Source organism: Macaca mulatta, chromosome 19 (genome assembly GCF_049350105.2).
Source record: "Macaca mulatta isolate MMU2019108-1 chromosome 19, T2T-MMU8v2.0, whole genome shotgun sequence".
In the NCBI taxonomy this organism is placed as follows: Eukaryota; Metazoa; Chordata; class Mammalia; order Primates; family Cercopithecidae; genus Macaca; species Macaca mulatta.
In genome coordinates, this window is record NC_133424.1 from 12,481,340 (window position 1) to 12,493,951 (window position 12,612).

Below are 12,612 nucleotides of genomic sequence, written 5' to 3' on the forward strand. Positions count from 1 at the left end.
CCCATCCATCAAACCCGTTATAGTGGCATTAGTCTACTCATGAGGGCTCTGCCAAAAGACCAAAAGTCTCCACCTCCCAAAACTGTGGTGCTGGGGATTGAGTTCTAACCTATGAATTTTGAGGGAACACAAACATTCAAATGATAGCAAAGGGGGTTATTTCCAGACTCTCAGTTCTGTCATATTGATTTATTTCTGACATCTTCCCAGTAAATCTGGCCACTATACTACCTTGACCTGATGTTGGAGAGCCCCACCCCATTTCACATGACTGTCACGCACAGATAGAAATGGTCCTAAAGCCACAGGAAGATCTCCTAGACACCTCCGTGGATGACCTAGACTTACTATCATTTTGAGAAGGCCCCTCTTAACACAAATGTGGGGAAAACATAGTAACTGGTTTTGTCATAATTTCTCCACATGAAACAATTGAGGCATACTCTTTACTCACTGCAAAATCAGCCTGAGCCTCTAGCTCATTGCTCTTACTAGATCTTGCATGTTGGCAAAGGGGAAACTGCCACCATTGACACTAATTCCAGATATGCTTTGGGAATCTTTTTTGCTGTTGGCACAATCTGAAAATCCTTCGCATTTACAACTTGTTCTGGTACACCCATTGCCAATGAACATACATAACTGGGACACTATTAGAAGTTGTTCACCTCTCTACTAAAATGGCTATTGTTCACTGTCTAGCCCATACTAAGGAGACTTCTACTACATCTCTGGGCATTAAAAGACTGCTAAACAGGGCGGGGCGTGATGGCTCACGCCTGTAATCCCAATACTTTGGGAGGCTGAGGCAGGCGGATCACCTGAGGTCAAGAGCTCAAGACCAGCCTGGCCAACATGGAGAAACCCCATCTCTACCAAAAATACAAAATTAGCCAGGCATGATGGCATATGCCTGTAGTCCCAGCTACTTGGGAGGCTGAGGCAGGAGAATCACTTGAATCTGGGAGGCAGCGGATGCGGTGAGCTGAGATCACACCATTGCACTCCAGCCTGGGCAATAAGAGCGAAACTCCATCTCAAAAACAAAACAAAACAAAACAAAACAAAAGACTGCTAAACAGGAAGCCAAAAATGGCACCTTATCTCTGCTGAATTTACAAACCTGCCGTTATCCTTGATTTATATTATCAAGTAAAACTCAATAATCGGAAAACCATCAATAGGTATGAAGGGGAGATAACTATTGCACAGATTATACATTAGGCCAATCGCACTGTAGCTCCTTTCTTCTCTCTTTTTTTTTTTTTTTTTTGAGACGGAGTCTCGCTCTGTTGCCCAGGCTGGAGTGCAGTGGCCGGATCTCAGCTCACTGCAAGCTCCGCCTCCCGGGTTTACGCCATTTTCCTGCCTCAGCCTCCCAAGTAGCTGGGACTACAGGCGCCCGCCACCTCGCCCGGCTAATTTTTTTGTATTTTTTAGTAGAGACGGGGTTTCACCGTGTTAGCCAGGATGGTCTCGATCTCCTGACCTCGTGATCCGCCCGTCTCGGCCTCCCAAAGTGCTGGGATTACAGGCTTGAGCCACCGCGCCCCGACTGTAGCTTCTTTCTTTTGATGCTTTGCCTTGTGCTAATCTTCCACTGGGTTGGACATAGACGCAGATGATGGATACTTAATAATCTAAAAGGTAACTGACTGGCTGCCTTGGCATGCACAAAATTTATGATCCAACTATATGTTGCATGAAACCAACATATCTCCGAGAATACTCCAATGCCCATGCTGCCCCTCACAGTAATCCAAATGGATTAGTTTCTTTCCAGCTTGAGGCCATTCCCATTGTTTGGAGATTGTCTGCATGTTTAATGGATGGGCTCAGTGCTGTACAGCTACGTGCTCATGTGTGAATGGTGAAGTAATTGATAATTGAAATTCTTTCTCATTTTGGCATTCCTTCGTAGGCTGAATCAGACCATGGAAGTAATTTTATAGCTGATATAAAACACATTCTTCCAAAAACTATGGAGGACTTACTAAAATTTTACACCATCCTTAATCATCAGGGCAAATGTAAAAATCTAAACATACAGGGCAAGAGGGGCTTTAGAGTAGCATCTGTCAGAACACTGAACATCAATGGCCAGAAGAACAAAATATGAGCTGATGTCTTGCTGGGCAGAACATTATGATGTACCCTTGCCTGCCATCAAAGTAAGAGCCATCGTCCTTCAAAATAAGAACCATGTTTCATATATAAGAGCCATGAATTCACGTAAGCCATGTCAAACTTGGCATGTATCAGTATTTCAAGGACAAATGGAAGACCATTTCTACAGGTAAACACCAAGAAGGATCATCAGAGCCAATTCCCAGGCTCCAGAAATAAATGGCATCACAAAATATAGACAAAAACAAACAAACAAAATGACCTGATTCAAGATAAACAAAGGACTTGAAATAAAGTTGTTCAGCTGGGCGCAGTGGCTCACACCTGTAATCCCAGCACTTTGGGAGGCTGAGGCGGGCAGATCACCTGAGGTCAGGAGTTCGAGACCAGCCTGACCAACATGGAGAAACCCCGTCTCTGCTAAAAATACAAAAATTAGCCAGGCGTGGTGGCACAGGCCTGTAATCCCAGCTACTCAGGAAGCTGAAGCAGGAGAATTGCTTGAACCCGGGAAGCGGAGGTTGCGGTGAGCCGACATCATGCCACTGAACTCCAGCCTGGGCAGTAAGAGCGAAACTCTGTCTCAAAAAGAAAAATAAATAGGCTGGGCACGGTGGCTCAAGCCTGTAATCCCAGCACTTTGGGAGGCTGAGACGGGCAGATCACGAGGTCAGGAGATCGAGACCATCCTGGCTAACAAGGTGAAACCCCATCTCTACTAAAAAAAAAAATACAAAAAACTAGCTGGGTGAGGTGGCGGGCACCTGTAGTCCCAGCTACTCAGGGAGGCTGAAGCAGGAGAATGAAGTAAACCCGGGAGGCGGGGCTTGCAGTGAGCTGAGCTCCGGCCACTGCATTCCAGCCTGGGCAACAGAGCGAGACTCCGTCTCAAAAAATTAATTAATTAATTAATTAATTAATTAACGAAGTTGTTCAAAGAAGATATATAAAAGACAATTATGTACATGAAATGATGCTCACCATCATTGGTCATTAAGGAAATGTAAATCAAAACCACAATGAAATTCCAATTCACACCCATTAGCATGGCTATTATACAGCCAATGTGGGAGAGGATGAAAGAAATGACAACCCTTGTACATTGCTGGGGAGAATGTTAAATACTGCAGTCACTGTGTAAAACAGTGTAAGTATTCCTGAAAAAGGTGAACTTAGAATTTCTCTGTAAGCCAGCCATTCAACTCCTAAGTACACATCCAAAGAAATAGAAATCAGAAACACACACAGACACATGTACCCCAATTTCATGGCAGCCTTATTCACAATTCCCAAAACAGTATTGTGGATATAACCCACATGTTCATCAGCCTCTGAGTGAAGAAGCAAAGTGTGGTTTACCCATAAAATAGAATATTCAGGCATAAAAAACTGAATCACTGGTACATTCTGCGACATGGAAGAACCTTGAAAACATTTTGCTAAGTGAAATAAGTCAGACACATAAGGAGTAATAGTGTAGACTTTTACTTATGAAGTACCTAGAATAGTCAAATTCTTGGAGCAAGAAAGTAGAAGAGAGATTATCAGGGCTTGACGATAAGGCAGAATGAGTTCTTTTATTTACTGGGTAATGAGTTTCTGTGTGGCGTGATGAAAAGTTCTGGAGATAGCTGCGGTGGTCACACTACGTCATAAATGTATTTAATGCTACTGAATTGCATACGTGGTAGCTCATGCCTGCAATCCCAGCACTTCAGGAGGCCGAGGTGGGCAGATCACGAGGTCAGGAGATTGAGACCATCCTGGCCAACATGGTGAAACCCCATCTCTACTAAAAATACAAAAATTAGCTGGGCATGGTGGCGGGCGCCTGTAATCCCAGCTACTTGGGAGGCTGAGGCAGGAGAATTGCTTGAACCTGGGAGGCAGAAGTTGCAGTAAGTCGAGATGGCGCCACTGCACTCCAGCCTGGTGATGGAGTGAGACTCCCTCTAAAAAAAAAAAAAAAATTCAATGGCAAATTTTATGTTACTATGTGTTACTTCAACACAATTTATAAACGAAAGATGACACAATTCCAGTTATTAGAGAGGAACATAACTATATCTGGGATGAAAACATACACTGGATAGGACTGTGCATATTGGTATCTACCTGTAGCTACTCTGGAGTCTGAGGTGGCAAGATCACTTGAACCTAGGAATTAAAATCCAACTGTAGCAACATAGCCAGACCCCACCTCTAAAGAGAATAATAATAAAATAATAATAATACACTGGCTGAAGCCACACATGGTGGCTCATTCCTGTAATTCCAGCTACTTAGGAGGATGGTGTGGGAGGATCCCTTCAGGCTAGGAGTTCAAGACCTGCCTGGGCCACATAGTGAGACGTTGTCTCTAAATAAATTTTAAAACTTAGTACAGTGTGCTGTTGCATGCCTGTTGTCCCAGCAATTTGAAGGCTGAAGTGGGAGAATCACCTGAGCCCAGGAATTTGATGCTTCAGTGAGCCATTATCACACCACTGCATACCAACCTGGGTGAGAAAGCAAGACCATGACTCAAAAAAAAAAAAAAAAAAAAAAAAGAAGAGAGAGAGAGAATAGCAGTAGAAGGTATTTAAAATGAAACACCCACCAAAAAAAAATGACCAAAAAATATGAACAGAACATCAATGAACTGTGTGGTGGTGACTACACAGCTACAAGTAACTTTTTTTTTTTTTTTTTTTTTTTGAGATGAAGTCTCACTCTATCACACAGGCTGGAATGCAGTGGCGCGGTCTTGGCTCACTGCAACCTCTGCCTTCTGAGTTCAAGCAATTCTCTGCCTCAGCCTCCTACGTAGCTGGGGTTACAGGTGCCCACCACCACACCTGGCTAATTTTTGTATTTTTGGTAGAGACAGGGTTTCACCATCTTGGCCAGGCTGGTCTTAAACTCTTGACCTCATGATCTACCTGCCTTGGCCTCCCAAAGTGCTGGAATTACAGGCGTGAGCCACCACGCCTGGCCAACAAGTAACTTTTAAAAAACCATCAGAGGCCGGGTGTGGTGGCTTATGCCTATAATCCCAGCACTTTGGGAGGCCAAGGCAGGTGTATCACCTGAGGTCAGGAGTTTGAGACCAGCCTGACTGTCATGGTGAAACCCCATCTCTACTAAAAATACAAAATTAGCTGGGTGTGGTGGCACATGCCTGTAATCCCAGCTATTTGGGAGGCTGAGGCAGAAGAATCGCTTGAACCCAGTAGGTGGAGGTTGCAGTGAGCTAAGATCGCACCATTGCACTCCAGCCTGGGCAACGAGAGTGAAACTCTGTCTCAAAAAAAAAATCAGAATATCAATGAGTTGTGTGATGGAACAACTACAAAGACTCCTAAAAGAGCAGGAGGTAACATAGAATAAAAACTTCTGTTAAAAAAAATCAGCCATGGCCAGGTGCAGTGGCTCACGCCTCTAATCCCAGCACTTTGGGAGGCCGAGGAGAACAGATCACTTAAGGCCAGGAGTTCAATACCAGCCTGGTCAACATGGCGAAACCCCATCTCTACTAAAAAATACAAAAATTAGCCAGGTGTGGTAGCACATGCCTGTAATCCCAGCTACTCCAGAGGCTGAGGCACGAGAATCTCTTAAACCTGAGATATGGAGGTTGCCAGTGAGCTGAGATTGTGCCACTGCACTCCAGCCTGGGTGACAGAATGAGACCCTGTCTCAAAAATAAATAAATAAATAAAAAATAAACAAAAATAAATCAGCCACACATTTTCCAAATTATACAAAAACTATAAACCTTGAAATACAAGAAGCTCAACAAACCACAAGCACAAAATGTATGAAAAAATCTACACCAAGGCACATCATCATCAAACTGCTGAAAGTCAGAGATAATAAAAAATTTTTAAAACCACTGGAGGAAAAAAGACACCTTAACCACAGAGATGCAAAAATTGATTACATACTTATTATCAGAAACAATGCAAACTAGAAGACAATGGAGAAAAATGTTCAAGAAACTAAAAAACCAAATATGCCAACCAAGAATTCTATGTTCAGCAAATACCTTTCCAAATAAAGGGAAAATAAATACTTTATTCAGTCATGGTAACAGTGTTTGTAATCAGCATACTTGCTGATTGTCAACTGAATTCCCGGGGCAGAAGAAAAATGTTACCAGATGGAAATCTGTGAAGAATGAAAAGCACCAGAAATGCTAACCACTTGAGTAGATACAAAGGAGTTTTTACTATTGTCTATTTTGAAAATAAAAGATCATTGAATCTGCAAAACAAAAACAAAAACAAAAACAAACTAAAGTTCGGGGGTAAGAAAATGAAAGACAAATAGCAATTTATTATGGTGTTACACAATTAATATGGAAAGGAGCTGCAATCAGCAAACAAATAGCCAAACAATTCTAAGCAAAACAAACAAACAGGCCGGGCGCGGTGGCTCAAGCCTGTAATCCCAGCACTTTGGGAGGCCGAGGCGGGTGGATCACAAGGTCAGGAGATCGAGACCATCCTGGCTAACACGGTGAAACCTCGTCTCCACTAAAAATACAAAAAAAAACTAGCCGGGCGAGGTGGCAGGCGCCTGTAGTCCCAGCTACTCGGGAGGCTGAGGCAGGAGAATGGCGTGAACCCGGGAGGCAGAGCTTGCAGTGAGCCGAGATCGTGCCACTGCACTCCAGCCTGGGCGACAGAGCAAGACTCCGTCTCAAAAAAAAAAAAAAAAAAGAAAACAAACAAACAAACAAACAACAAAAAAACTGGAGGACTTAATAAAGCTGAATCAAGATAACGTGGCTTTGGCACAAAGACAGGTGAATACATTGATGGAATAGAATAATCATACCAGAACTATACTCACCCATGTGATCCAGTGGTTTAGGATAAAGATTCAATATAATATTGTAGAGTTACACTATGAATTATGAATCTATTTAAAAGTAAGAGGTACGTGTGTATGTGTATGAAATGTCAAATGAAAATAGCAAGGTGTGTAGTAACATGTATACAAATGATCCCATCCTATGTGAATTCTAGTTTGAATCAACACTAAGAAGTGGTCTGGCTGGACACAGTGGTTCACACCTGTAATTCCAGCACTTTGGGAGGCCGAGGTCGGTGGATCACCTGAGGTCGGGAGTTCGAGACCAGCCTGACCAACATAGAGAAACCCCGTCTCTACTAAAAATACAAAAAAATTAGCTAGGCGTGGTGGCATGTGCCTGTAATCCCAGCCACTCGGGAGACTGAGGCAGGAGAATTGCTTGAACCTGGGAGGTGGAGGTTGCTGTGAGCCAAGATGGCGCCATTGCACTCCAGCCTGGGCAACAAGAGCAAAACTCCGTCTCAAAAAAAAGAAAAAAAAGAAGCGGTCTCACAGAAGGGCAGTTGCAGTAATTACACCTGGCAGTTCCAAGGGTAACACTGCCCCCTAGGCAACATCTTACCATTTATTTGGAGTACATTTCAATATAAGGTATTCTCATGAATACTCTAATGAAACAGCTCTCCAAGGCCCTCAGTGAACAAGCACTTGCCAAACTCTACAGTTAACCTGCATTCCTTATCTTATTCAAACGCTCAGTGACCTGTGACACAGTTGACCACTATCCCCATCTTGAAATGCCTTCTGCAAGCTTCCAGGAGAGGACACCCACCTATTCTCCCTCCCACCTCACTGGCCTGCCCAGTCTTTTGCAGGCTCTTCCTCTTGCTACACTCAGAGGTGGACAGCCTCTGGTCTCCTTCTGAACCCTTTTCTTTCACTATATTTTGTCCCTCACCTTGAAACCAGGTGACCTCTTCCGGAACCAGGGCTTTAAATGGTCTTCATATGCTAAGGACTTTCTTTCTTTCTTTTTTTTTTTTTTTGAGATGGAGTCTCGCTTTGTGGCCCAGGCTGGAGTGCAGTGGCATGATCTCGGCTCACTGCAAGCTCTGCCTCCCAGGTTCACGCCATTCTCCTGCCTCAGCCTCCTGAGTAGCTGGGACTACAGGCGTCCACCACCACGCCTGGCTAATATTTTTGTATTTTTAGTAGAGATGGGGTTTCACTGTATTAGCCAGGATGGTCTCGATCACCTAATCTCGTGATCTGCCCGCCTCAGCCTCCCAAAGTGCTGGGATTACAGGTGTGAACCACCACACCCGGCCACTAAGGACTTTCAAAGTGGCATCCAGAACTTTCTCTCAGGTTCCAGACTCCTAGGCCTGCACAACACCTCCCTCGTTTGGCTCAAACTTATTATGGCCAGACATAAACATAACCCTTGACTTCCCCTCCAGTAATCTTCCTTGAGTCTTCCTCCTCTGAGTAAGAGGCAGCACTGAGGGGCTCTGGAAAATAAAATTTATCCTTAACTCTCCTTCACTACATCAGAAGTCCTGCAAAACCTATCTCTGCCTGTTTAATTCTGAATCTTTTTTTTTTTTTTTTTAACGGAGTCTCGCTCTGTCACCCAGGCTGGAGTGCAGTGGCACGATCTCGGCTCACTGCAAGCTCCGCCTCCCAGGTTCACACCATTCTCCTGCCTCAGCCTCCCGAGTACCTGGGACTACAGGCGTCCACCATCACGCCTGGCTAATATTTTGAATTTTTAGTAGAGACGGGTTTCACTGTGTTGGCCAGGCTGGTCTCGATCTCCTGACCTCGTGATCTGCCTGCCTCGGCCTCCCAAAGTGCTGGGATTACAGGCGTGAGCCACCGCACCCGGCCATAGTGGTGTGTATATTTATGAGTCACATGAGAGGTTTTGAAACAGGCGTGCAAAGTCCAATAACCACATTATGGGGAATGGGGTATCCATCCACTCAAGTATTTATCCTTTGGGTTACAAACAATCCAATTTTATGCTATTAATTATTTTAAAGTGTATAACCAGATTATTGTTAACTATACTCATCCTGTTATGTTATCAAATAGTAAGTATTACTTAATCTTTCTATTTTTGTGCCCATTAACCATCCCCACCTCTCCATCACCACTCCGCTACTCTTCCCAGCCTCTAGTAACCATCCTTCTACTTTCTATCTCCACGAGTTCAATTGTTTTGAATTTTAGATCCACAAATAAGTGAGAATATGCAATGTTTGTATTTTTGTGTCTGGCTTATTTCATTTAACATAATGATCTCCAGTCACATCCATTTGTTGCAAATGACAGGATCTCATTCTGTTTTTAAGGGAAAATACATTTATTAAGAAAATAAAGGAATAAAACAATGGCCACTCCATAGGTAGAGCAGTCTCATTCTTTTTTATGGTTGAAAAATACTCCATTGTGTATGTATATCGTATTTTCTTTATCCATTCATCTGTTTATGGACACTTAGGTTCCAAATATTAGCTATTATGAACAGTGCTGCAACAAACATGAGAGTGCAGATGTCTCCTGAATATACTGATTTCCTGTCTTTTGGGTATATACCCAGCAGTGGGATTGCTGGATCATACAGTAGCTCTATTTTTCATTTTTTGAGGAACCTCAAAGATGTTCTCCATAGTGGTTGTACTAATTTACATTCCCACCAACAGTCCATGATGTTTCCCTTTTCTACATGCTCTTCATCATTTCTTATTGCTTGTCTTATTTATTGTTATTTTTTTTGAGATGGAGTCTCACCCGGTCGTCCAGGCTGGAGTGCAGTGGCGCGATCTCGGCTCACTGCGAGCTCCGCCTCCGGGGTTCACTCCATTCTCCTGCCCCGGCCTCCTGAGTAGCTGGGACTACAGGCGCCCACCACCACACCCGGCTAATTTTTGTATTTTAAGGAGAGACGGGTTTCACCGTGTTAGCCAGGATGGTCTCAATCTGATTTCGTGATCCCAAGATGCTGGGATTACAGGCGTAGGCCACCACGCCTGGCTTGTCTTTTGAATATAAACCATTTTAACTGGAGCGAGATGATATCACACTGTAGTTTTGATTTGGATTTCTCTAAAGATCAGTGTTGTTGAGCACCTTTTCATATGCCTGTTTACCATTTGTATGTCTTCTTTCGAAAATGTCAGGCTGGGCACGGTGGCTCACGCCTGTAATCCTAGCACTTTGGGAGACCTAGGCGGGTGGATCACCTGAGGTCAGGAGTTCAAGACCAGCCTGACCAATATGGTGAAACCCCGTCTCTACTATGTATGTTGGCATACAGAAATGCTACTGACTTCTGTATGTTGATTTTTTTTATCCCACAACTTTACTAAATGTGTTCACAGTTCTGACAGTTTTTTGTAGTCTTTGGGTTTTTCCAAATATAAGAACATATCATCTGCAAACAAAGATAATTGGATTTCTTCTTTCCAATTTGGATGCCCTTGATTTCTTTCTTTCCATCTTTCTTGTTGTCTGCTCCAGGTAGGACTTTCAGTACTTTGTTGAATAACAGCAGTGAAAGTGGGCATCTTTGTCATGTTCTAGATCTTAGAGAAGACTCAGTTTTTCCCCCATTCAGTATGATACTAGCTGTGTGTCTGTCATATATGGCTTTTATTATGTTGAGCTATGTTTCTTCTATATCCAATGTTTTGAGGGCTTTTATCAGTAAGGGATGTGTAATTTTATCAAATGCTTTTTCAGTATCAATTGAAATGATTATTATTATTTTTTTTGTCCTTCATTCTATTGATATGATGTATCCCATTGATTGATTTCAGTATGTCAAGCCAACATTGCATCCCAAGGATAAATCCCACTTGGTCACAATGAATAATCTTTTTCATGTATTGTAGAATTCAGTTTGCTAGTATTTTATTGAGGATTTTTGCATCAATCTCATCAGAGATATTGACCTGTAGTTTCTTTTTGTGATGTTTTTTCTAGTTTTGGTGTCAGAGTAATACTGGCCTTGTAGAATTGGTTTGGAAGAATTTCCTTCATCTGTATTTTTTTTTTTTTTTTTTTGCGGGGGGGAATAGTTTGAGTAGGATTGATATTAGTTCTTCTTCAAATATTTGGTAGAATTCACCAGCGGAACCACTGGGTCCTGGGCTTTTGTTTTCCTGGGAGAATTTTTATTACAGCTTCAATCTCATTACTTGTTATTGGTTTGTTAAGGTTTTGGGTTTCTTCGTGGTTCAATCTTGGTAGGTTGTATGTGTCTAGGAATTTGTCCATTTCTTCTAGATTTTCCAATTTATTGGCATATAGTTGCTATAGTAGCCACTACTGATCCTTTGAAAATCTATGGTATCAGTTGTAATGTCTCCTTTTTCATATCTTATTTTATTTGGATCTTCTCTCTTTTTTCTTAGTCTGGCTAAAAATTTGTCAATTTTGTTTAACTTTTCAAAAAACTAACATTTTGTTTTATTGATCTTTTATGCTGTTTTCATTTCAATTTCATTTATTTCTGCTTTGATATTTATTATTTATTTTGTTCTACTGATTTTGGATTTGGTTTGCTCTTGCTTTTCTAGTTTGTTAAGATGCATTTTGTTTATTTGAAGTTTCTCTTTTTTGACTTATAGTTTATAAACTCATAGCTATAAACTTCTCTGTCAGTACTGCTTTTGCCATATCTTATAGGTTTTGGTATGTTGTATTTCCATTAGGACTTTTTTCTAGAAAGTTTTCAAATTTTCTTCTTAAAGTCTTTTTTGACTCACTGATCATTCAGGAGCATATTCTTAATTTCCATTTATTTGTATAGTCTCCAAAATGCCTCATTATTGATTTTTAGTTTTATTCCATTGTGGCCAGAGAAGATGCTTGATACTATTTAAATTTTTTGAATGTTTTAAGACTTGTTTTTTGACCTAACATATGGCCTATTTTTTTTAGAATAATCCATATGCTGAGGGAAATAATGTGTATTCTGCAGCCATTTGATGAAATGTTCTGTAAACATCTGTTAGGTCCATTTGGTCTACAGTGCAGACTAATTCTGATGTTTCTTTGTGGATTTTCTGTCTAGAAGATCTGTCCAATATTGAAAGTGGGGACTTGAAGTCTCCACTATTGTATTGGTGTCTATCTCTCTCTTTAGCTCTAATAATATTTGCCTTATATATCTGGGTGCTCCAGTGTTGGGTGCATATGTATTTAAAATTGTTATATCCTTTTGGTAAATTGATCCCTTTATCATTATATCATGATCTTCTTTGTCTCTTGTTATAGTTTTTATCTTTAAATCAATTTTATCTGATATATCTACTCCTGTTCTTTTTTTGTTTCCATTGGCATGTCATATCTATCTTTTTCCATCACTTGATTTTCAGTCTATGTGTGTCTTTATAGGTGAAGCATGTTTCTTGTAGGCAACAGATCATTGGATTTTGCTTTTTTATCCATTCAGCCAGTCTATGTCTTTTTATTGGAGAGTTTAGTCCATTAACATTCAATGTTATTTTTTATAAGTAAGGACTTACTCCTGCTATTTTTTCATTTGTTTTCTAGTCTTCTCTTTCTTCTTTCCTTTCTTCCTGTCTTCCTTTTTGTGAAGGTAATTTTTTTCTAATAGTAGAATTTAATTTCTTGCTTTTTGTTTTTTATGTATCTGTTTTACATTTTTTAAAA